We start from the raw sequence: 26,354 nt of genomic DNA on the forward strand, positions 1-26,354 counted from the left end.
TTGATTCTTCTCGTGACCATGGATCTGCGCTGGAAGAGTTTTCACTTCAACTTGGATTTGGACATCGCGATGGCTCAGGCGTATGCAGTTGCTTGCCATGAACAAAGGAAGAGAGAGAGGCAGCGAAGACGGCGGCGTATGTGGATACATCCGATTGTTGAACTCCGGGAGAGCCGTGGGGCATACCACACCCTCTACAGCGAGCTACAGGCAAACCCGGAGAAATTTACAGATTATATCAGGATGTCCCACGAAAGTTTCATGGATTTGCTTGCTCGTGTCCAACAATCCATCCGGAGACAGGACACACAGCTCCGTCGTGCGATTCCTCCTGAGGAACGGCTACTGGTGACATTACGGTATGTTTTAAAAACCAAGGGGTGCGGTCTGATGGTTTTTTTTTAAATTTAGTATTCAAAACCTTGGGTAATTAGTTTTCGTGAATGTACTAATATTTTATTTTATAGTTTTTTAAAATAATATACATAAATATTAATTTTACTTCTTTGTCTGTTCACAGATTCCTGGCGACTGGAGAAACCCTATCTTCACTACACTTCCAGTACCGTATTGGAATCTCTACCTTGTCTGGAATTGTTGCTGACACCTGCCGGGCTCTCTGGAATGTTCTTTGCCCAGAATTTATGCCCCTGCCCACCGCTGAAAAGTGGATGGAAATTGCTGACAAATTCTGGACAGTATGCAATTTCCCCAACTGTTTGGGAGCTGTTGATGGTAAACACATACGGATCATCAAACCCCAAAGAACGGGATCTGAGTACTATAATTACAAAAAGTACTTTTCAATAGTACTCATTGCGATTGCGGATGCCGGATGTATGTTTGTAGCAGTGGACATTGGAGCATTTGGCCGTGGTAATGACTCACAGGCTTTTAAAAACTCAGACATGGGCCGGAGGTTGTATGGCAACCAATTTAATTTCCCTATGCCACGGCCTCTTCCTCACACCGAAGCTCCGCCACTGCCCTTTGTAATGGTTGGCGATGAGGCTTTTCAAATGTGCGGAAACTTACTGAAACCCTACTCCAGCCGGGACTTGGACCACACAAAAAAAATATTTAATTACAGGCTGACCAGGGCCAGAAGAACTGTCGAGTGTGCTTTTGGGATTCTTGTTTCCAGATGGCGAATTCTGGGCACGGCCATTAATGTTAAACTTGAAACAGTCGATGAGGTGGTGAAGGCCTGTGTGGTTCTACATAACTTTGTGATGGCTAAAGAGCACCCGACCTTTGAACTGGACGATGATGCTCCTAACCCATTGCCTGAATTCACTCAGCACACTCTCAGGTCATCCGTTGAAGTTGGCCAAATGAGGGACCAATTTGCGGCCTACTTTATTTCTGATGTAGGACGGGTGCACTGGCAAGATGAAATGGTGTAATGTTTTTGTTTGTTTATGGTAATAAAAAACCTTATTTGATACCATTACTGAGTGCACTATATTTTTGAAACTCCAATTTAATAAAAAACTTCCCATGTATAACTGAATTTTTTGATGTTCACACACCTGGGCAGGTAAATACACATATGAGTTAAAATGCAGCATTGCTAGTCTGCGTGAAATATATTGGAACGAGCAAAGCTGCAGGCCATGAATCAGGAAACCATTTTTTTTCAAGAGAAAATTGTGCAACTAGTTGAAAACAAAGTATGTGATTTTCTCAAAACACAACCCTCAAAACCCAACCCCAATGAAAGTCCATGGGGAATACAAGTCAGCATTGAGTGGATGAATGTAATCTGCTCCATTCCAACTTACAAGTTATTACACTAGGCCTTTGAATGACTATACTAGGCCGTGGTATTTCAAATATGAGTATACTAGGCCTTGGGCCTACTAGTATAGTCATATGTGAAATACCACGGCCTAGTATAGTCATACCAAGGCCTACTGTAATAACTCGATTTTTAACAACTAGCATCTTTTTTCACAAAAAACAAACTGGTGAAACTAGAAAGAAACTTATTTTTAAGACAAGTTTCAACAGTTTGTTTTTCATGAAACCAGATTCTAGTTAGTTTATTTTTAAGACAAGTTTCAACAGTTTGTTTTTTGTGAAACAAGATGCTAATTGTTAAAAATCGTGTTATTACAGTAGGCCTTGGAATGACTATACTAGGCCGTGGTATTTCAAATATGAGTATATTAGGCCTTGGGCCTACTAGTATAGTCATATGTGAAATACCACGGCCTAGTATAGTCATACCAAGGCCTACTGTAATAACACGATTTTTAACAATTAGCATCTTGTTTCACAAAAAACAAACTGTTGAAACTAGAAAGAAACTTATAAGTTTCAACAGTTTGTTTTTCATGAAACCAGATTCTAGTTGGTAAAACTAGAGTTATTACAGTAGGCCTTGGAATGACTATACTAGGCCGTGGTATTTCAAATATGAGTATAGTAGGCCTTGGGCCTACTAGTATAGTCATATGTGAAATACCACGGCCTAGTATAGTCATACCAAGGCCTACTGTAATAACTCGATTTTTAACAACTAGCATCTTTTTTCACAAAAAACAAACTGGTGAAACTAGAAAGAAACTTATTTTTAAGACAAGTTTCAACAGTTTGTTTTTCATGAAACCAGATTCTAGTTAGTTTATTTTTAAGACAAGTTTCAACAGTTTGTTTTTTGTGAAACAAGATGCTAATTGTTAAAAATCGTGTTATTACAGTAGGCCTTGGAATGACTATACTAGGCCGTGGTATTTCAAATATGAGTATAGTAGGCCTTGGGCCTACTAGTATAGTCATATGTGAAATACCACGGCCTAGTATAGTCATACCAAGGCCTACTGTAATAACACGATTTTTAACAATTAGCATCTTGTTTCACAAAAAACAAACTGTTGAAACTAGAAAGAAACTTATAAGTTTCAACAGTTTGTTTTTCATGAAACCAGATTCTAGTTGGTAAAACTAGAGTTATTACAGTAGGCCTTGGAATGACTATACTAGGCCGTGGTATTTCAAATATGAGTATAGTAGGCCTTGGGCCTACTAGTATAGTCATATGTGAAATACCACGGCCTAGTATAGTCATACCAAGGCCTACTGTAATAACTCGATTTTTAACAACTAGCATCTTTTTTCACAAAAAACAAACTGGTGAAACTAGAAAGAAACTTATTTTTAAGACAAGTTTCAACAGTTTGTTTTTCATGAAACCAGATTCTAGTTAGTTTATTTTTAAGACAAGTTTCAACAGTTTGTTTTTTGTGAAACAAGATGCTAATTGTTAAAAATCGTGTTATTACAGTAGGCCTTGGAATGACTATACTAGGCCGTGGTATTTCAAATATGAGTATAGTAGGCCTTGGGCCTACTAGTATAGTCATATGTGAAATACCACGGCCTAGTATAGTCATACCAAGGCCTACTGTAATAACACGATTTTTAACAATTAGCATCTTGTTTCACAAAAAACAAACTGTTGAAACTAGAAAGAAACTTATAAGTTTCAACAGTTTGTTTTTCATGAAACCAGATTCTAGTTGGTAAAACTAGAGTTATTACAGTAGGCCTTGGAATGACTATACTAGGCCGTGGTATTTCAAATATGAGTATAGTAGGCCTTGGGCCTACTAGTATAGTCATATATGAAATACCACGGCCTAGTATAGTCATACCAAGGCCTACTGTAATAACTCGATTTTTAACAACTAGCATCTTGTTTCACAAAAAACAAACTGGTGAAACTAGAAAGAAACTTATTTTTAAGACAAGTTTCAACAGTTTGTTTTTCATGAAACCAGATCCAAGTTGGTAAAACTCGAGTTATTACACTAGGCCTTGGTATGACTATACTAGTCCGTGTTATTTCACATATGACTATACTAGGCCTTGGGTTGGTTTTTAACATGTATTTACCCATCAGTGTGTGTGAGCGGCGCAAACAACATTAATGAAACTTAGTAATGGTGAACCACAAATGTAAATTTATTTTTTATCACAAAAATAAACCAAAAAATTATTTTTTCCGGCGTTTGGGGGCAGATGGTTTCAATTTGGGGGTGTGCAGGGAATATGCAACACTTGCTGTTGAAGACGGTGTTTGAGGGGAAGGGGCAACAAAACTTGTGGGGGAAGGTAGTCCAGTTAAGGGAATCAAACTAGGAACACTTGGAGGAGAGGAAATCTGTTCAGGTACATTAGTTGTAATGGCATGTCGCCGTAGGCTTGTGTGCCTGGACCGACTTTGGCCCAATGCCCGCCTTGATGGATTTCGCCTTGAAGTAGGGGCAAATATTGAGTGTAGGTCCCCCGTCTGCAGGTGTGGCTGCTGCTGCTGCTGAGGTGGCGGCTGCTGCTTCTGAGGTGGCGGCTGCTGCTGAGGTGGCTGCTGCTGCTGAGGTGGTTGCAGCTGCTGCTGAGGTGGCTGCTGCTGCTGAGGTGGCTGCTGCTGCTGAGGTGGTTGCAGCTGCTGCTGAGGTGGTTGCAGCTGCTGCTGAGGTGGCTGCTGCTGCTGCTGAGGTGGCTGCTGATGAGGTGGCTGGAGCTGCTGCTGAGGTGGCTGCTGCTGCTGCTCTTCGTTGTCAGTGCTCGTCCTTGCAGGAGGACTGGTGGCGGCAGTGATGGTCCAGGTTTGCAGAGTGGTGGTGGCAGGGCTACTACACGTTGTTGTAGCGGCAGGGCTGTTCCATGTTTGCCTAGTGGTGGCTGAGCTCCACGCATGCATGGGAGTGGCGGTGGTGCTCCAGACAGGAGCAGCGCTTGCCATGGTGGTGTCGGTGAAGTGACCAGCTGCACTCAGACTTGTGGTGGTGTAACGGTGGGTGTCCTGGCTTTGAATAGAGGTGTCCGTGCAGTGGTATGCAGCACAAGTCGGTAGTGAGGTGAAGCGAGTCAATGGTGGCACAGGTGGAAAGGACACCACTGACTGCTGACCGTACCGATTATGCTGCATAGCCTGCAAGAAAGCATTGTTGCAGGCCTGCAGCACATTCAGCTGTTGATCAGGACTAAGGTGTTCCGCCATGCCCTTTTCAATCTTACTAAAAAAATGGTGTGCTGGTCTGTTGAGGTCGGCCTCCAGACGGTCAAGGCGCTGTTCTACAGAATTGAAGCGGTGTTCAAAGTGGTTAAAACCACGTTCCATGAGTGCAAAACCGCTTTCAACTCTGTCGGACAGTGACTTGAGGCTGGAATTAAATGTCTCGCTCAAATGCATAAACTCGGGCAAGACATTCCTGTCCAAGGCCCTCTGCCGCTGGCGGGTAGTGCCCGCATAACCAGTGGCAGAGACCTGGGACAGGGGAACACCTGATGGCCCAGCTTCCTGGTCACCAGCTGTGTGTGTGGTTGACCTGCAAGGTGCTTCCTGGCTGTCGGATGGCTGGGACGGGTCAGAGGACGTCCGAGGAAGGACCGCTCCAGGGCCAGGTTGCAGGGTGCTGCTCCAGGTGCTGTTGAAGAAAGGAAAATCATTACTACCATGCCTTTACAAGAAGCATCAGCTGTGGATTAGAAAAACACAGATTAATAAAAATAAAAACCCAAAATTTATAATACTTACGATCTCGTGGCAAGGACCGGTCTTAGGAACTGCAACGCGTTATAGTGACGGTATCTAGTTCTGGTCCTTGACGCAGATCCACTGCGAACCTGGCCCTCAGCACGAACATCACTGTTGAAGCGGTCCTTGATCGAACGCCAACGTGTTCGGACTTTGTCCACTGTTGATAAAAAAAAAAACAGTGCCGTCAAGGACAACAGTCACTGCGGCACAATGTAGCAATACAATACTCAAAGCAGTCACTGTAGACCCCGATGACACTGTTGGGTTTCCTGCTAGAATACACCTAGCACGAAACCCAACAGTGCCGTCAAGGACAACAGTCACTGCGGCACAATGTAGCAATACAATACTCAAAGCAGTCACTGTAGACCCCGATGACACTGTTGGGTTTCCTGCTAGAATACACCTAGCACGAAACCCAACAGTGCCGTCAAGGACAACAGTCACTGCGGCACAATGTAGCAATACAATACTCAAAGCAGTCACTGTAGACCCCGATGACACTGTTGGGTTTCCTGCTAGAATACACCTATCACGAAACCCAACAGTGCCGTCAAGGACAACAGTCACTGCGGCACAATGTAGCAATACAATACTCAAAGCAGTCACTGTAGACCCCGATGACACTGTTGGGTTTCCTGCTAGAATACACCTATCACGAAACCCAACAGTGCCGTCAAGGACAACAGTCACTGCGGCACAATGTAGCAATACAATACTCAAAGCAGTCACTGTAGAACACGATGACACTGTTGGGTTTCCTGCTAGAATACACCTAGCACGAAACCCAACAGTGCCGTCAAGGACAACAGTCACTGCGACACAATGTAGCAATACAATACTCAAAGCAGTCACTGTAGACCCCGATGACACTGTTGGGTTTCCTGCTAGAATACACCTAGCACGAAACCCAACAGTGCCGTCAAGGACAACAGTCACTGCGGCACAATGTAGCAATACAATACTCAAAGCAGTCACTGTAGACCCCGATGACACTGTTGGGTTTCCTGCTAGAATACACCTAGCACGAAACCCAACAGTGCCGTCAAGGACAACAGTCACTGCGGCACAATACAGAGCAGGGAAATACTCACTAAACGCCTTTTTGGAGGATGCTGTGGCGCTGTCCCAGCCATCCATCAACGCTGCGGCCACCTCATTCCATAGCCGCCGGGTCACCACAATGTCCTTGTGCAGCCGGTCACGGCTGTCCCACAATGGCGAACGCTCCTGGACCAGGCTGATGAGCTGCTCATTATCCAGGTACACGTCTTCATCTCGTTGTGGAACCTAGACAAAACACATTCATTAGAATAATCCAATTTAAATTGAATAAAAAGTTACAAAAAAAGAAACATAAAAAAGAGTAAAAATATAAGATAAAAAATAAAGAACATTACAAATCATTTGATACTTACATTCCGTATCACCACCGGGACTTGGCTTCGCTGCTCCTGCTCTTCGCCCTCACTAGTCCCGTCCACAGAAGAGGATGATGACGATGTCTTAAAAAAGTTGAAAAAAACGTAAGAGATTTGGAGAAGCAGCAGATATACTTACCAGATGCACAAAAATAATCACCTCACGGTCTGCTTGCGCCAATTCCTGCCGCGATGGGGAATACTCTGATTCTGAAGACATACTGCATGTAAAAATAATAAAAATCATTAGTACATACATAATTTAAAAGGACAGGCATATAATGTAATATACTCACATTCTTCGCTGATATAATGGGTTCTTGGTTGACTGTCTGCTCTTCAATCTGTCAGTGTAGTAGTGGCAGAGTTTTGGCAGGCACCTCCTTTATATAGACTTTTTTTTTTTGACTTTAGAAGATTATAACTAGGACAACAAGTGGACACCACCAAAAAAACGCAGCGCTAAAAAAACGCATACCTGCGCATGCCAGTGCGCACGTATGCGCATCCATAGGCTATAATGGCCATTTTTAGCGCAAAACGTGCGCATACGTGCGCATGCGTTTTTTTCAAGGGCCAAAAAATGCAACATGCTGCGTCTGGAAAATACCAACGCACACCCCAAAAAAACGCAGCGCATGAAAATCGCATACATGCGCTTACCAGCGCGCAGGTATGCGCACCCATGTTAAATATAGGGGAAAAAACGCATGCGCAGGTATGCGTTTATTTCCAGCGCTAAAAAACGCAAATGTGAAACCAGCCTAAGTGATTAGTTCACCACCTACAGTAGGGAAAAATGACACAATACAGTCAGGCCAAGGTCAGCCATAAGATTGGCTGTAAGCCTGGATCAGAGCAGCTTCCAGGGCCCAATGCCCCCACCAGTGGCTCCCTGCTATTGGCGGGCCCCCACAGAGGGGAGATAGCCACAAGCTTAGGAAGATGGCCGTCCATTGATGGAGGAGGCCAGGTGACTTCATTGCCCTGACCTGGATTCTATAGACGTCTTGGAGGGTTCAGTGATGGTCAGTGAAGCCGCTCTGGTATTTGTTAAGTTGGAGCCATGATGCCATAGCTTCTGCACTGTAGCGTCACACAGGCGGATCCTCCATTTCATAGGTCTCAACTTGTCATTGAGTCACTCCTCTACAGCAGGGTCGGACTGGGACTAAAATTCAGCCCTGGCATTTGAAGTTACACAGGCCCACTAGTCACATGGTGACTATATAATATCTTTGAACACTTGTAGGTTACAAGAAGAGGAGACTAACACGACTATATAACATGTAGTCACAGCTGTGCGCAGTATTTCAGCTCAGTCCTATTTATTGCTTTTAGGTACAGTACTCCTCCCAAAGCTCTGTCCCCTTTTGTATGCACGGTGACAGAATTCCTGGCCGAACTGCTATCCATTGGGCAACCAGACCCCCTGGTCACAGCTGACCCTATCATACCTCCCAACTTTTGAAGGGAAAGAGAGACAAAGACTGCGGCGCGCACAGAGCGCTGCTGCAAATTTTAGGCCACACCCATTTCGCAACCAGTCACACCCATGTCCACGCCTAATTAGCCATGTCCACCCATTTAGCACTGCTGATCACACTGACTGGTACTGAGGGCACAGTGACTGGCATTATGGGCACACTGACTGGCACTAAGGAAGAGAGAAAACAGAGAGAAAAAAGATAGAGAAAGAAAGGAGAGCGAGAGAGAAAGAACAGAGAGAGAAAGAAGAACAGAGAGAGAAAGAAAAACCAGAGAGACAGAGAAAGAACAGAGAGAGAAAGAAAGAAGTGAAGAAAAGAAAGAAACAGAGAGAAAGAAAGAGGAAAGGGAAAAAAAGAACAGAGAGAGAGAAAGAAAAAAGAAAGATTAGAGAGAGAAAGAAAGAAGAGAGAGAAAGAAAATGAGGGAAAGACAGAACAGAGAATGAGAAAGAAAGAACAGAGAAAGAAAGAAAAAGAGAGAAAGAAATAAAGAAAGATTCTATAAAGATACTATAGCAGCCCGGCTCCCATTGTAGTGCCCACCTGAGCCTCCCGGTGCAGGACATATCATGATCCGCTCTCATGGCCGGCATCCCCGATTCCAAGGCGATCCTGCTGTCTGCGCTGTCGGAGGACGACACGGTGATGGATCTGAAGCATTCCTGGTTCTGTCACAATCTCCTCAAGAAATTATCTAATTTATGGTCAGCTTCCAGCACATCACTTCAGGTGGAACGTCATGTGTGTGTTTTAAAATGCTCCTCGGGGCTTCGCCATGTACTCCTGTGTCCGTGGGAAATGCCCGCTTTGTATGCTTCGTACACACTTTGCTCCGCTCCGTACATCCCGTACACACACAGCTCCGCTCACCCCATACACACATGGCTCCGCTCCGTACATCCTGTACACATATGGCTCCACCTCGTACACACGCGGCTCCGCTCCGTACACCAAGTACACACATGACTCCACTCCGCACATCAAGTACACACATGGCTCCGCTCCGTACAACTCATGCACACGCGGCTCCGCTCCGTACACCTCGTACACACACGGCTCCGCTCCGTACACCTCGTACACACACGGCTCCGCTCCGTACACCTCGTACACACACGGCTCCGCTCCGTACACCTCGTACACATACAGCTCCGCTCCGTACACCTCGTACACACACAGCTCCGCTCCATAAACCTCGTACACACACAGTTCCGCTCTGTACACCTCGTACACACACGGCTGCGCTCCGTACACCTCATACACAAACAGCTCTGCTACATCTACCCTGTAAACCCCTCCTGACCCCACACATACGGTACTTACCTAATCCAGCACCATGACAATGGGTCGCCATCCCAGGGCCGTGGGATACTCGGTATCGGGCCGGTGTCAGTGGGATGTGTCACAGCAGCGGTGACCGGTCCGTGGCCCTGGGCGCCCAAATAATGGGGGAATGTAATGTAGTTTAAGTGGAATAGTTTGTGACGCCACCTGTGGTGTTCGGCAAGGGAGGTGTTAAGCCGACGCTGCAGACAGATCCTCTGGGACAGATGGTATGATGCAGCAATGATGGTATAGCCCTCCACAGGCAGGGCTGATGTCCCAGGGCAGTGTAGTTGTAATGGTTGTGGAGAGGCGCAGGCAGTGTAAAGGATGGTACCCAGATGTAGCGGTGCAGAGCGGGTTGGCGCAAGAATGGAGGACACTGAGGCTTGCAGTTCCAAAGCTTTACTCACAGTCTGCGGTACACAAGGGTGCCTGCCTCCGGGCCGTGTCCTCCGGGTCAGAGACTCAGCCAACCTCCAGGCCAGATGGAAAGCTCCTCTCCAACACTTCGCCAACATGTACCTTTCCTGAACGACTCCTCTATTACGCGTTAAAGTGTGAAGAGCTCCAGTACCGTGGTACTCTGGAGTCCCTCTTGTCAGATGTTCCCAAGAACTATACTCGTATGGCAGACAGCTGTAGCCTGCTTCGGGGACTCCCTTCTCCTGAGTCCCGGCTCTCTAATCAGTTGCTGTTGTGCCCCAAGTCTTAGATGGGAGTAGTGCATTTACAGCCAACTACTCCACCGGTGTCTGATGCAGAACCATAAGTGTCCATACAACCTCGGGGACCGGGCCCCGGCCTTGCGCTGAGAACCTATAGGCAGGGTTCCTCTTCCAACCCACGTCCTCTCTGTTCTCCTTACTCCTTCGTTCCGTACTGATCTTTCTCTCTCTTATGGAAGCTTAGGTTGCAGTTCTACGTCTTTCTCCTTCTTTCCCTTTCCCCTGCCAGCTGGCTCAGATCACTGAGTCAGCTGCAGCACTCTTTCCTCCATCCCTTCTTCCAGGAATCCTCACTCCTGTCTGAGTGACTTCCTACCCGCCTGACCTTCTGCCAGACTGAACCTCTCATCCTATACTTTCCCACTCTTTTATGTATCTTAACTCCACCCACCTCCCAGCACATCCAGTGTTCCAAGCAGGGAACCACCAGAGGTGCTCTGCTACTCTCCAAGCACTGAGCCGCAATGTGGTTGTGCAGAACTACCCTGTTGTATGGGGTGCGAGTGTTGGAGTGTGGAAAGGAGTTCCCACCTTACCTGGATGGTGGGTCACTACACCTTAGGAGAAGGTCCAGTACCTCTGTGGCGACTGAGCCTCAAGGGCGCCACAACAACAGCACAGCAGAGTCTTGCAGACACCAAGAGGCAAGGCTGAGCGCACAGGACCTGTGATGAGTTCACAGGAGGGGCGGAGTCAGGGGTGACATGATCAGGGGTCTTGACAAAGGCTCCTGATCATGTGACCCCTGACTCCTCCCCTCCTGTGACCTCATCACAGGTCCTGTGATCAGAGAAGACAGCAGGCAAGCGACGCTGTGAGTGGCTGCGGGGGGGAGGTCTCATGCTACGGCGAGGATAGGGTGTGTGGGGGGTGGTGGCGACTTATCTCCCTGCAGTGCGGGAGGGTTGGAAACCATAACCGCCGTGCCCGGAGAGGGCCGGCGGCAGGAGCAACAGCCAGGCCAGTGGCCGCATCAGCTGGCAAGCGGCCAGATGATCGGGTGCTGCCGCCCGCGGCCCACATGACAGCGGCCCAGTGGGAAAATGCCCGGTTGGTTATATTACCAATCCGGGCCTGCTCTACAGGCTTGGGGGAAGGTGGAAGGAGGCCATTCCTCACTGCTGAAATGCTCAAGCAACATGCATAACTTGTCCTTTATATTTTCAGAGCACCTATGTGTCAACATAATAACAAACATTGTGCCTTTGTTTCCCAAAGAAAGTAGAACACTACTAAGACTGCAATACTAGGACAGATACAATAGGTAACCCGCAGCCATTCAACAAATGGCAGCCATTGAACATTAAGTCAATGACAATAATAGTCAACAGTCATTCTCACATGAACTCTAGCTCATGTCCCTTGGCCTACTGAAATAATATGTCTGGATAATTCAGATTAAATGCGATGTCACCACAGTTGGGATTGGTACAGTTTAACCCCTTCTCGACATTGGTAGTACATGTAAGTCATCTGTAAGTCATGATCGGGAAGGACTTCCCAACAGATGCAGTACATGTATGTCATGGGGGTCGCCTGCATACAGGGTATTACCGTCGGGTTTCAGCTGTTACTGGCTTAGACCCCCCAAAAAAACCTGTAAGTTGAGGTCCTAATCAAACAAAGAAAACCAAAAACAAAAAGGACCCCTAAAACAGAACTTTTATTAGAAAGTTAAAAAAAAAAATCACAGGTTTATGTTAATGAGATGTGGTTGTGCTCAAAAGTTTACATACCCAGGCAGAATTTTTGCTTTCTTGGCCATTTTTCAGAGAATATGAATGATAACACTAAACCTTTTTGTCCACTCATGGTTAGTGGTTGGGTGAAACTATTTATTGTCTGTCTTAAATCCAGTCAGAGACTCCTGATGTCCACTCACAGTCCTCCTCCTCAGGTGGCAGGTCTCTGCCATTTAGATCAGCTTCATTACCTACTGTCACCACTAGAGGGAGCCCGGATGGAGAAATCACGACTCCTCTGTCAACACAGCCAGCTCCACCACCCTCACCAGAAGCCAGAGGTAAAACAGAAAATGAGTTCACAACACTAGAGCTCCACTTGCACAACACATTACATATTTTTTCCCCAACTTCTACATTACATCACATGAAGAAAAAAAGGCAACATAGTATCATTCTACACAGTAACAGGACCGTCCCCATTTAAAACTGTATACTAAAAAATTAAAATAAATACATCACTGCAGTAATAATATCCCTTAATTAGCCCCTATGGTAATAATATTCCCCATCCTGGCCCCGTGTGTCTCATTCCTGCTTTCAGCCATCCCGCCCTCATGAGTATACATTGTACCCCATATGATATCCCCATCTATCTCCATCGTATCCATCCTGCCCCATGATCCTGCACGATCTGTCTCCAATCCTGCCCCCGCTGTATCTCCAATCCTGCCCCCGCTGTATCTCCAATCCTGCCCCCGCTGTATCTCCAATCCTGCCCCCGCTGTATCTCCAATCCTGCCCCCGCTGTATCTCCAATCATGCTCCCGCTGTATCTCCAATCATGCTCCCGCTGTATCTCCAATCATGCTCCCTGTATCCAATCCTGCCCCCTTCATGAGCCCGGGCCCACGGTCTCCAGAGACGTCGGAGAGAGAGACTGAGACACAGACTACTTACCTTACCCTGCTGCCGTCTCGTGACTCTGCGGCTCTGCCTGCCATCGGTCTGCGCCTCGCCGTCCCGCCACCGTCTTCTGCGAGTCCGACTGCTCCCTCTGACTCCCAGTCCCACGTGGCACACTGCACGCTGCTCTACTCCGGAGTGAGGAAGTGGAGCAGAGTAGCGTGAGCGTGTGACGTCACGTGAGGGCGGCGCTGTGGCTGGATCATTGTGCATGGAGGGATTGTGGCGCTGGCTGGACCATGGTGGGCCAGGCAGGCACGGGGTTTTTGATTTAATATAAAGCAGAAGACTGAACAAAATGTAGGGGGCCCTAGCACGGACCGGGCTGCCTGCGTTCCCAGGCACCCCCTAATCACCGGGCCCCACACACTTGTAAGGGCTGTCATACCCTGATGGCGACCCTGATGCAGAGTATTAGGCGGCAAAATAGTAGCTGTTGTAGCTGTAGTTTAGGGACTTCGTACAAGTCATATATTTCCTAACATGTACATGATCGAATGATACTTAATGTTCGTTGTTTCTTTGTTAATAGGATTATTACTTATGTAACAATATAAGGACTTGTATAATTTAGTATAATCTTTTGAAGGTGCACCGATCGCACCATGTTGCATTTTGGTGCGCTCGGCGCATCTTCAAAAGTGCGCAGCGCACGCAAAAATCCTACTAACGCACGGCCAGCGCACGGTCTGCGCACCCTATGCTAAACATTGGGTGCGCAGATCGCATGCAGCGCTGTGCGATAGTAGGGAGGAGATGACCGGAGGGGGAGGTCAGGGGGCGGGGCTTAGTGGCACCCTGCGCTGCGTGAAGATACACTAGTGTGAAACTAGCCATGCAAATGATTTATTGTGCACAACTTATTGTCCTTTTGCAAATGCTCCGTAGTTCACATATGTATTATTTTGGATATATATGAGTATACATTTTATTTTATGTTTAATAATATATATAAGTGTGTGCACTCTGTATTGTATTTAATAATGTATACAAGTACCGTATTTTCCGCTTTGTAAGGCACACTTTTTTCCCCCCAAACTAGGGGGGAAAATGGGGGTGCGTCTTACAAAGCGGACGTGCCTTACCGGGTGTAGCTGGCAGGGATGTCCGGCGGTGCTGTGGGTGTTTCCGGGTGCACAGCGGTGTCTTCGTTGCCCAGCCCGGGGCTCTGCAGACATTTTGCGACAGGCCAGTGCCCCGGGGCTCTCTCTCGGTTCCCTCTGTGTGATAATTGACTCCGGCAATATGGCGGCCGCCGCATGCGCTGATGGTGATCTCGGGGATGAGATCTCAGCACTGAAATCTCATCTCTCAAGATCTCAGTCCCGAGATCACCGTGTGCGCATGCGCCGCCCCCGGCGGCGGCCGCCATATTGCCGGAGTCAACTATCACACAGAGGGAACCGAGAGAGCCCCGGAGCTCTGGCCTGTCGCAAAATGTCAGCAGAGCCCCAGGCTGGGCACCGGAGACACGGCTGGGTACCCAGAGACACCCACAGCACTGCCGGACACCCGGAGACACCCCTGCGGCCTACACCCGGTAAATGTTGGCAGAGCCCCGGGCTGGGCACCTGGAGACACTGCTGGGCACCGGAGACACCCACAGCACCGGCCAGCATTGCCGGGCACCGGAGACACCCACAGCACCGGCCAGCATTGCCGGGCACCCGGAGACACCCGGCAGCAGCACAAGCCCCCCTGGCAACGCGCTGCACATCGGAGCACCCTCTCATCCCTTCCTGCGGCCTGCAGTATCACCCCACTCTTGCCTCCTCCAGTAAGCAATAAGACACATGGATTATAAGAAGCACCATTTTATGAAAAAAATATTTTTTTATTATTTTTCTCCTCAAAATTTTGGGTGCGTCTTATAATCCGGAGCGTCTTATAAACTGAAAAATACGGTATGTATATTTTATTTTGCGGTTAATAAACGAATTTAAAAAAAATGGAAACTTGTATATTTTATAGAGTCATTACAAACAGAGTGATCTATTTCAAGTGTTTATTTCTGTTAATGTTGATGATTATGGCTTACAGCCAATGAAAACCCAAAAGTCATTATCTCAGTAAATTAGAATAAATAACAAAAACACCTGCAAAGGCTTCCTAAGCGTTAAAAAGGTCTTTTAGTCTGTTTCAGTAGGCTCCACCATCATGGAGAAGACTGAGAACTTGACTGATGTCCAGAAGGCAGTCATTGATACACTCCACAAGGAGGGTAAGCCACAAAGGGTCATTGCTAAAGAATCTGGCTGTTCACAAAGTGCTGTATTCAAGCATATTTATTAATGGAAAGTTGAGTGGAAGGAAAAAGTGTGGTAGAAAAAGGTGCACAAGCAACCGGGATAACTGCAGCCTTGAAAGGATTGTTAAGAAAAATCATTCAAAAATTTGGGGGAGATTCACAAGGAGTGGACTGCTGCTGGAGTCATTGCTTCAAGAGCCACCACACACAGATGTATCCAGGACATGGGCTACAAGTGTCACATTCCTTATATCAAGCCACTTATGACCAATAGACAACGCCAGAAGCGTCTTACCTGGGCCAAGGAGAAAAGGAACTGGACTGTTGCTCAGTGGTCCAAGGTGTTGTTTTCAGATGAAAGTAAATTTTGCATTTCATGTGGAAATCAAGGTCCTAGAGTATGGAGGAAGAGTGGAGAGGCCACAATCCAAGCTGCTTGAGGTCTAGTGTGAAGTTTCCACAATCAGTGATGGTTTGAGGAGCCATGTCATCTGCTGGTGTAAGTCCACTGTGTTTTATCAAGACCAAAGTCAGCGCAGCCGTCTACAAGGAAATTTTAGAGCACTTCATGCTTCCCTCTGCTGACAAAGTTTTGGAGATGGAAATTTCACTCTCCAGCAGGACTTGGCACCTGTCCACACTGCCAAAAGTACCAACACCTGGTTTACAAACAATATCACTCGCCTGACCTTAACCCCATAGAGAAGATATGGGGTATTGTCAAGAGGAAGATGAGAGACACCAGACACAACAATGCAGACGAGCTGAAGGCTGCTATCAAAGCAACCTGGGCTTCCATAGCACCTCAGCAGTGCCACAGACTGATCGCCTCCATGCCACGCCGCATTGATGCAGTAATTGATGCATAAAGAGCCCTGACCAAGTATTGAGTGCATTTGCTGAATATACATGTCAGTAGGTCAACATTTCGGATTTTAAAATCATTTTTCAAGCTGGTGTTATAAAGTATTCTAATTTACTAAGATAATGACTTTTGGGTTTTCATTGGCTGTAAGCCATAATCATCAACATTAACAGAAATAAACACTTGAAATAGATCACTCTGTAATGACTCTATATATGAGTTTCACTTTTTGTATAGAAGAACTGAAATATATTAACTTTTTGATGAAATTCTAATTTTGTGAGAAGCACCTGTAGGTGTTGCTTCCGTGTTTGTTTTTTTAATAGGTTGGATTTGACCATTTTCTGATGTAAATCCCAAAGTTTAGAATGATGGTTAATTCTCACTGACTCACAATAAAGAAAGGAATAGAATAGGTCTCCATGTGGCCAAGCATTTGTGGAGACCAAAAATCCACAAAATCTCGACCATGAAAGTATTATGCTATGTCACATGTTGAGGAAAATTTCTGCACAATTTTTGCCCTGCGTTTTTTGACTGATTTGAGTGAAGTCAATGATGAAACACACAGGGAAAAGCCGCACAGAGAATTGACACGCATTATTTTCTGTATCAAATCTGCAAGTCAAAAATACTCAACGTGTGCGTGACACTTCAGGTTTCTCATTCACTTTGCTGGCATCGGGGTTTGTCACAAATCCGCGACAAAACCGGACAAAATATGCAACGCGTGCACACAGCCTTTGGCCAGGTGCCCACGATCTGGAAATAGCAGCGTTTTGCAAGTAGCGCATGGTCGCTGGGTCCAAAGCGCTGCTGTGTATTGAACTCAGGTAAATCCGCATGCGTTCACTGAACTGTGAGGAAGCACCACGTTCAATATTCTATTGATGTAATATCTCTTGTGGAGGCTCGTGTTTCCGCAAGAGAAATTGACATGCTGCGGTCTGGAGAGACACGCTGCATGTCCATCTCCGTGGTTGAGCTGTGGACGCATAGTGGGCATGGGATTTCTTGAAATCCCATCCACTATGCTGTAACATCTGGCTGCTGCGGGTTAGGCCTGTTTCACACTTCCGTTTTTGACCATCAGTCAAAATCCGCTGTTTTTGCAAAAAAACAGATCCGCCATTTTTTTGGCGGATCCATTTTTTCCCCATTTACTTGCATTACCGGCGGATCTTGACGGATGGCCATCCGTTGGATCCGTTTTTTTGCGGATCCGTCAATATTTTGCGTCCGCCGAGATGCCTGGACGGACCATGTAACGTTTTTTCTACTGAAGGATCCGCATTTTTATGGAGCGCATGCCCGGAGGAATGAAGTCAGGAGGAAATTTAACCCTGAAATCATTTCTGGCGGACAGAAAAAAATCTCTCTCTCTCCTTTTCCCGGACAGCGGTTCCTTTAAAATTCTTCATTTGGCGGATCCGTCAAAAAAACGGATCCGGTGGCATCCGTTCACATCAGTTAGCAACGGATCCGCTTTCCGCCTTTTTGGCGGATTTTAACTGACAGTAAAACTGAAGTGTGAAACAGGCCTTAGACGCTGCACAAGTACGCAGCGTACAACCCCCAGCAACTCCAGATCGCGGTCATATTAGAGGCGAGTGGTCGGATTTGTGGGACTCCAGCCCAGGGCAGTGGTACTTGGCAATTAGAAGGGTCATATCGCACAGATAACGTTGCTTCGGGGCTGTTGGGACCACTGACCTGGCCACTGGTCCTGCACATACATCTGCTCATCTCTAATCAGTGTGAAACGTTCAAATCCCAGAGACACAAAGGTTAGGGACAGAACCAAATGTGTGCAGGCAAATATGTCAGAAAGTAAAGAGGGATGTAGCCTGCTGGGCCAGGGAGGCCACTGGTGAGGGCCGGGGGAGGGGGCCACTGGTGAGGGCCGGGGAAGCCACTGGTGAGGGCCGGGGGGGGGGCCACTGGTGAGGGCCGGGGGGGCCACTGGTGAGGGCCGGGGGGGCCACTGGTGAGGGCCGGGGGAGGGGGCCACTGGTGAGGGCCGGGGGAGGGGGCCACTGGTGAGGGCCGGGGGGGGGGGCCACTGGTGAGGGCCGGGGGGGGGGGGCCACTGGTGAGGGCCGGGGAGGCCACTGGTGAGGGCGGGGGGGCCACTGGTGAGGGGCGGGGGAGGGAGGCCACTGGTGCGGGCCGGGGGGGGGGGGCCACTGGTGCGGGCCGGGGAGGGCCACTGGTGCGGGCCGGGGAGGGCCACTGGTGCGGGCCGGGGGGGGCCACTGGTGCGGGCCGGGGGGGGCCACTGGTGCGGGCCGGGGGGGCCACTGGTGCGGGCCGGGGAGGGCCACTGGTGCGGGCCGGGGAGGCCACTGGTGAGGGCCGGGGGGGGCCACTGGTGCGGGCCGGGGGGGGCCACTGGTGAGGGCCGGGGGGGGGGGGGCCACTGGTGAGGGCCGGGGAGGCCACTGGTGAGGGCGGGGGGGCCACTGGTGAGGGCCGGGGGGGGGGCCACTGGTGCGGGCCGGGGGGGGGGCCACTGGTGCGGGCCGGGGGGGGGGGCCACTGGTGCGGGCCGGGGGGGGGGGCCACTGGTGCGGGCCGGGGGGGGCCACTGGTGCGGGCCGGGGGGGGCCACTGGTGCGGGCCGGGGGGGGCCACTGGTGCGGGCCGGGGGGGGCCACTGGTGCGGGCCGGGGGGGGCCACTGGTGAGGGCCGGGGGGGGACCACTGGTGCGGGCCGGGGGGGGGGCCACTGGTGCGGGCCGGGGGGGGCCACTGGTGAGGGCCGGGGGGGGCCACTGGTGAGGGCCGGGGGGGCCACTGGTGCGGGCCGGGGGGGACCACTGGTGCGGGCCGGGGGGGACCACTGGTGAGGGCCGGGGGGGCCACTGGTGAGGGCCGGGGGGGGCCACTGGTGCGGGCCGGGGGGGCCACTGGTGCGGGCCCACACTGTCCTGCAGCAGGAGGCCCGCCGCGGTAAGTGACATGTCTGCTGACAGCGCACACTTGAGTGTCCCTCACACACAATACGACGTATAGGGCCATTTTCAGCCCTGAAGCCTTGGCTCGTGTCCCGGCTGTACTGCGTGCGGGGCTGGGGGAGGGTCTCTGTGTAACATGGAGGCTGGCTGGAGTATCATTTCCTCCTCCGCCGCCATTTTGTGTCGGATGCGCTACAGGGAAGCAAGAGCGCGTTGGATACCTGGGAGAAGAAATCGTGAAGAGCGGGAAGCTGAGCTTGTGAGACGCCAGCAGAAGCCGCGGAGACACCAGCACAAAGCTGCGTGTCCGCCACAGAACCAGCCCTCCATAGGACTCCTCGTTACGTTCCTGAGCGGGCGGTGAGGACAGCAGGGGCCGCCCGGGCTGAGGAGCTCCCCGCTGTAGGTGAGACACGTCGGGCTGCACTTGTCGCTGCCAGCTTCGGGTGACTGCGCTGCATGGAGGCGACGCTTCCTCTGCGGCCTAGGAATTTGTTGTTTGTCACGTCTCAGTGTTAAAGATGGCGGAGCGGAAGACTCTGCGGCCTTCACGGTCCTGACCTCGGTTGGAAGTCGTTTCCACTGAGCATGGCGCCTGCAAGAGGGACAGGAAATGTGTAATGAACGACATACTGAGGGGCATAAGACCCCCGGGTGCAGGCGCTGTACACCGTGTGTGAATATCTTGTGAATAGTATGAATTCCTCATAGATTAGTGTCAGGTTTATACGTGAGTGTCGGAGCTGCACATTGCAGACGGAGGATGGGCGGTGGGCGTCCCCGCGTTACAGAGGGTGGGTGGGCGTCCCAGCGTTATAAAGGGAGAGGGGGCGGTGGGCGTCCCCGCGTTATACAGGGTGGGTGGGCGGGCGGGCGTCCCCGCGTTATAGAGGGAGAGTGGACAGGGAGGGTGGGCGTCCCCGCGTTACAGAGGGAGGGTGGGCGTCCCCGCGTTATAAAGGGAGAGGGGGCGGTGGGCATCCCCGCGTTATAGAGGGAGAGTGGACAGGGAGGATGGGCATCCCCGCGTTACAGAGGGAGGGTGGGCGTCCCCGCGTTATAAAGGGAGAGGGGGCGGTGGGCATCCCCGCGTTACAGAGGGAGAGTGGGCATCCCCGCGTTACAGAGGGAGGATGGGCGGAGGGCATCCCCGCGTTACAGAGGGAGGGTGGGCGTCCCCGCGTTACAGAGGGAGGGTGGGCGTCCCCGCGTTACAGAGGGAGGGTGGGCGTCCCCGCGTTACAGAGGGAGGGTGGGCGTCCCCGCGTTACAGAGGGAGGGTGGGCGTCCCCGCGTTACAGAGGGAGGGTGGGCGTCCCCGCGTTACAGAGGGAGGGTGGGCGTCCCCGCGTTACAGAGGGAGGGTGGGCGTCCCCGCGTTACAGAGGGAGGGTGGGCGTCCCCGCGTTACAGAGGGAGGGTGGGCGTCCCCGCGTTACAGAGGGAGGGTGGGCGTCCCCGCGTTACAAAGGGAGAGGGGGCGGTGGGCGTCCCCGCGTTATAAAGGGAGAGGGGGCGGTGGGCGTCCCCGCGTTATAAAGGGAGAGGGGGCGGTGGGCGTCCCCGCGTTATAAAGGGAGAGGGGGCGGTGGGCGTCCCCGCGTTATAAAGGGAGAGGGGGCGGTGGGCGTCCCCGCGTTATAAAGGGAGAGGGGGCGGTGGGCGTCCCCGCGTTATAAAGGGAGAGGGGGCGGTGGGCGTCCCCGCGTTATAAAGGGAGAGGGGGCGGTGGGCGTCCCCGCGTTATAGAGGGAGAGGGGGCGGTGGGCATCCCCGCGTTATAGAGGGAGAGGGGGCGGTGGGCATCCCCGCGTTATAGAGGGAGAGTGGACAGGGAGGGTGGGCATCCCCGCGTTACAGAGGGAGGGTGGGCATCCTCGTGTTATAAAGGGAGAGGGGGCGGTGGGCATCCCCGCGTTACAGAGGGAGAGTGGGCATCCCTGCGTTACAGAGGGAGGATGGGCGGAGGGCATCCCCGCGTTACAGAGGGAGGGAGGGTGGGCATCCCCGCGTTTTAGAGGGAGGTTGGGAGGAGGGCTTCCCCGCAGTATAGAGGGTGGGTGGTGGGCACCCTACGGTTGTCCAGATTGGTAGTGCTGTGCCACCATCTAGTTGGCCACTAATTATGAATGTCTGTATCAAATGCTTATCAATAAATATTTAAAGGAGTTGTCCACCACTTGGCCAACCTCTTCTCAGTCACTGATCCCCTTAAGTAAATTAATAAAACTCCTACTTGCCGCCAGCATCATTCTAGCAGAGTCGGCACTGGCTCTCTTGTGGCTCGCGTGACATTGTCACACGATCCCTGCGGCCAGTCGGTGACCGCTGCACTCCTCTCTCGTAAGGACAAATCCAACATCTGAAGGAAGTGAGAACAGCCGGGGCTCTGACTGCTTCCAGATATCAGTTATGTCCAAAGGAGGTGAGAGTGAAGCCAGCAGTGATTGGCCGAAGGGATAACCTCACTCAATCCCCAGAAGAGCTAGTGCCCGCCCCAGAGGTACTGACTATAGCTGGTTCCTCCCCTTCTTCCAAAAGCCACAACGCTTTCATTTTCTGTCAGTGTAGCTATATGAGAGCTTGTTTTTAATGGTACAAGTTGCATTTGTATTTTTTTTTTTTTTTCCCGATGCGGCTTTTACCGGTCAGGTTATTTAATATTTTTACTTTTGTTGTAGTGATGACACATGTATTTTTTTCAATCTGTGTTTTTAATGAGGTAATAAGGTGGTTGATTTGAACTTTCTATATATTTTTCCATATTTTTAAAAGCATTTTTTTTTTTTTTTTTGCTGAAATTTGGAGTGATTTGTAGTTGTGATGCTGTATTACACAAAGCAAAACCACATTGTTTTTGAATATAGGAAAAATCAAGACCTCCTGTGAAAAGGCTGGCTTTCAAAAGAGAGAATATTCATGATCGGCACGGGGGTCTTCAGCAGACCCTCGGCTGCTATGACAACTCGGGAAACTGATGAGCGGTTAGCATTCTGTCACAGACTTACAGCAGAATTTAATAGGTTAACAGCTGAGGGCAGAGCTCCAATTCACTCAGTGGCTGTTAGAGGCAGATGATGGTCGAATAGCACAGCCAGGAGAGAGAGGAGTTAAGTTTCTGAGTCCCATGTCGAAGAACGAGGGGTTAAAAAGTAAAAATGACGTTTTATTCAGCTCTGCAGCATCTGTTTATATTTTAAACCCGGTGAAAAATCCTCTTGTCAGCACAGAATGACTGTTAAATCCAAGTACATGCGCTCAATGCAACATGGTGGGGCCAATCACTTATATACACCTTCCCACCTGCTTGTTTTCGATCTATCTCCTCCCTTCTCTGGCCCTATGAAGCCAGAACTGGCAATCAAAGAAGAGGTGGGTGGATATAGGGGGAAAACAAGCAGGTGGGAAGGTGTATAGAAATGATTGGCCGAGCTATGGAGCACTTTGTATGAACAGTCATTCTGTGCTGACTGTCCCTTTTAAAGTGAACCTGTCAGCAGTTTTGGCTGGTATAAGATACGGTCATCACCTTTCAGGGCGTATCTACAGCATTCTATAATGCTGTAGATAAGCCCCCAGTCCGACCTGAAAGATAAGTTTTATTATACTCACCTGGGTGGGGGGGGGGGGTCCGGTCCGATGGGTGTCGCAGGTCTGGTTCCGTTGCCTCCCATCTTCTTGCGACGCCGCCCTCCTGCTTGCTCCATGGCTTCTTGTCATCGCGCTCCTGCGCAGGCGTACTTATCCGCCCTGGTGAGGGCAGAGCAAACTACTGCAGTGGACAGGGGAAAGGTTAGAGAGGCCCTGCGCAATACAGTACTTTGCCCTCAACAGGGCAGATAAGTGCGCCTGCGTAGGAGCGTGATGCCGGAGAGCGAGGAAGCAAGAAGATGGGAGGCGCTGGACCTGCAACACCCATCGGACCGGACCGCCCCTCCCCGGTGAGTATAATAACACTTATTTTTCTTATCTTGCAGGTCAGACCAGGGCTTATACACAGCATTATAGAATGCTGTAGATAAGTCGTGAAAGGCGGTGGCCGCATCTTATATCGGCCAAACCTGCTGCCAGGTTCGCTATAACTCTACAACTTCTGCTACCTTTTTATGGCACTTCTGAAGAATTATATTGCCCTGTAACCAGTGCTGAAAGTGTCAAGCAGGACTGTGCTCTGCAGCAATTCCCTCTCCCCACCCCCAACTCCTCTCCTTTAATTTTGTGGCAGTGAGCTGTTCAAGACTACAGTCCTGTTTTTGACTTTGCATATTTTTGCTGTGTCTAAAACGCAGTGTCTTACAGTTCCAGCAAAGTGGATGGGATTTATAGAAATCTCATGCCCATTGTGTGGTTTTTTTTTTAACTCCGATTAAACTGACCTGTGTTTCATGTGTCATCCGCTGCATGTCAATTGTTCTTGCGGGTACGCTGAGTTTCTGTGTGGATTTATCCCATAGACTTACATTGTATGTGGAAAGTCTGCAGGTGAAAAACACACATCCGTTTTTAGTCTGTTTTCGCCATGGAAACAAATGTAACATGAATCTAATTATATCAATAAAGTTTTGTCAAAGCCAAATACCAGGAAGTGTCAAAAACAAAACCTAATGGAGACAAATGCGGCGTCCAAAATGCAATAAAATTGCATGTTAAGAAAACGCAATGAATAAATGAAAGTAACCCTATTTAAAGAGAATCTGTCACCCCATTTTAACCCTATCAGCTTCCGGCACCGCCATCAGGGGCTTATCTACAGCATTCTGGGTGTCACCTTCCCATCCGGCTCCTCCCATCTCCATACGATTGTCCTCCTCCTTGCTTTTCCCTTGGCTCCTGCGCAGGCGTACTTTATCTGCACTGTTGAGGGCAGAGCAGATTACTGCAGTGCGCAGGCGCCGGACCTCTCTGACCTTTCCCGGCACCTGCGCACTGCAGTACTTTGCCCTCAGCAGGGCAGATAAAGTACGCCTGCGCAGGAGCCAAGGGAGAAGCAAGGGGGAGGACATCAACGTATGAAGATGGGAGGCACCGGACCGCAACACCCACCGCCCCTGGTGAGTATAATCTAACGTGTTTTTCTTATCTTTCAGGTTTCATCAGGGGCTTATCTACAGCATTACAGAATGCTGTAGATAAGCCCCTGATGGCGGTGGCCGCAGCTTATAGGGCTAAAATGGGGTGACAGGTTCCCTTTTAAGCCCTTCATGTCGTGGCAAATTTCCCTTTTTCCTCTGCTTTTTCCAGAGCCATAACTTTTTTTATTTTCCTCTCCACATTGACAGATAAGACTTTTTCTTTAGCGGATGAGTTGTACTTTTGAATGACACCATTCATTTTACCACATATAGTGTACTGGAAAATGGGAAACAAATTCCAAGTGCAGTGAAATTGTGAAAAAAAAACCCCCACAACTCTGACCTTTTTTGGGGGAGCTGTTTTTACAGTGTACGTTTCGTGGTAAAAATGACCATGCAGTATGGTTCTTATCAGTATATGTCCAGTTTTTATTTTAGTAGTAAAAAAAAATCAGGTTTAAAAAAAAAAAAAATTTTTTTTGTTGTATTGCCATTTTTTTTAGACCCGTAGCATTTTTATTTTTTGGACGATAGAGCTGTGTGATGGCTTATTTTTTTTGTGTGGCAAGACGTTTTTATTGATACCTTTCTGGGATAGATGTGACATTTTGATATCTTATTGCAAATTTTTTGTGGAATTATGTCTACTAGAAAGCATAATTTTGGCGTCCTTGAATTTTTTCCGTTTACAGTGTTTACCGATCCGGTTAATTGTTTTTGTTTATTTTGATAGATCAGTCTTTTCTGAATACTGCAACACCACATGTGCATATTTTTTTTAATATCTTTATTTTCTACTTTTTTTTTTCGGTTATTGATAGTTCCCTTAGGGGACTTGACGATGTAATTGTCCAATCGCGCTTGTGCTATATACAGTGATGCCTTAGGCCTGTTTCACACTTACGTTTTTTTTTACGTTAGTTGCAATCCATGAAAAAGGCGGAAAACTGATCCGTTTCCGTTTTGATCCCAACGTGTGCCACTGGACCATTGTTTTGACGGATCCGGCGAAGTCTGAATTTTAAAGGAATCGCAGCCTGGAAAGGGAGGGAGAATTTTTCCGATCCCGGAACGGCATTTCAGGATTAAAAATGATCCCAGAGCAAAGCTTCCGGGCATGCGCAGTTCAAAATAGCGGACCGTCAAGAAAAAACAACATTGCAGAGGCCGTCTCATCCGCCCGGGAGACAGTAAAATATTGGCGGATCCGTCAAAAAATGGATGTGACGGACAACCGTCAGTCAAGATCCGCAACTAATGTAAGTATATGGGGGATAAAACGGATCCGCCCCTTTTTTGGCAGATCCGTTTATTTTTTTCAAAAATTGGCGGATTTTGACTGACGTAAAAAAACTGAAGTGTGAAACAGGCCCTAGCATCGCTGCATGTATCAGAATTCATTGTTTCCTTTGAAGCTTGGCCACAGGCAGGGTTGGCAGCAAACCAGAATGCTGCTAGGAGGAATAAAGTTCTTTGCTACCATCTTCTTGCAATTAAATATTTATTTCAAGGTAACCTGTCACCAGAAATAACACTGTTAGGCTATGTGCACACGTTGCGGATTTGCCTGTGAAATTTTCTGCACAGATTCTTCCTCTCTTGGCAGAAAACGCAGTTAAAAATCTGCATGGATTTGATGCAGATTTTAATGCGTTTTTGTAAGCTAAAGAAAGATATATTATTTAACAAAAAAAATTAAATTGTGATGTAATTTCCTTGTTCAACCTCTTCTTTTACATACTCCACTGAAGACCAAAATACCATCACATACCAGGTTCAAATATAAGTGAATATATATATTTCATGTATAGCTCTGGCAAAAATTAAGAGACCACTGCAAAATTTTCAGTTTGTCTGATTTTTCTCTTTATAGTTATATTTTTGAGTAAAATGTAAATTGCTCTTTTACTCTATAAATTACTGACAACATGTCTTCGAATTTCCAAGCACTAAATTTTGTATTTATTTTCAGAAAATGAGAAATGGCCAACATAACAAAAATGCATTGCTTGCAGACCTCAAATAATGCTAAGAAAACAAGTTAATTATAATTTAGA

The 26,354-nt window shown here is 48.7% G+C and overlaps 1 protein-coding gene across 1 annotated transcript in view; it reads left to right on the forward strand.

Annotated features, from left to right (window-relative positions):
* The first annotated feature begins 19,300 nt into the window (after positions 1-19,300).
* Positions 19,301-26,354, forward strand: part of WTAP (WT1 associated protein) — a 73,905-nt gene continuing 66,851 nt past the window's right edge. Inside the window, exon 1 of the mRNA XM_073557715.1 lies at positions 19,301-19,631. The gene's annotated coding sequence lies outside the window, so the exon portion shown is untranslated. The remainder of the gene's footprint in view (positions 19,632-26,354) is intronic.

Source organism: Dendrobates tinctorius, unplaced genomic scaffold, assembly GCF_039654945.1.
Source record: "Dendrobates tinctorius isolate UK_male_01 unplaced genomic scaffold, ASM3965494v1 ptg000250l, whole genome shotgun sequence".
In the NCBI taxonomy this organism is placed as follows: domain Eukaryota; kingdom Metazoa; phylum Chordata; class Amphibia; order Anura; family Dendrobatidae; genus Dendrobates; species Dendrobates tinctorius.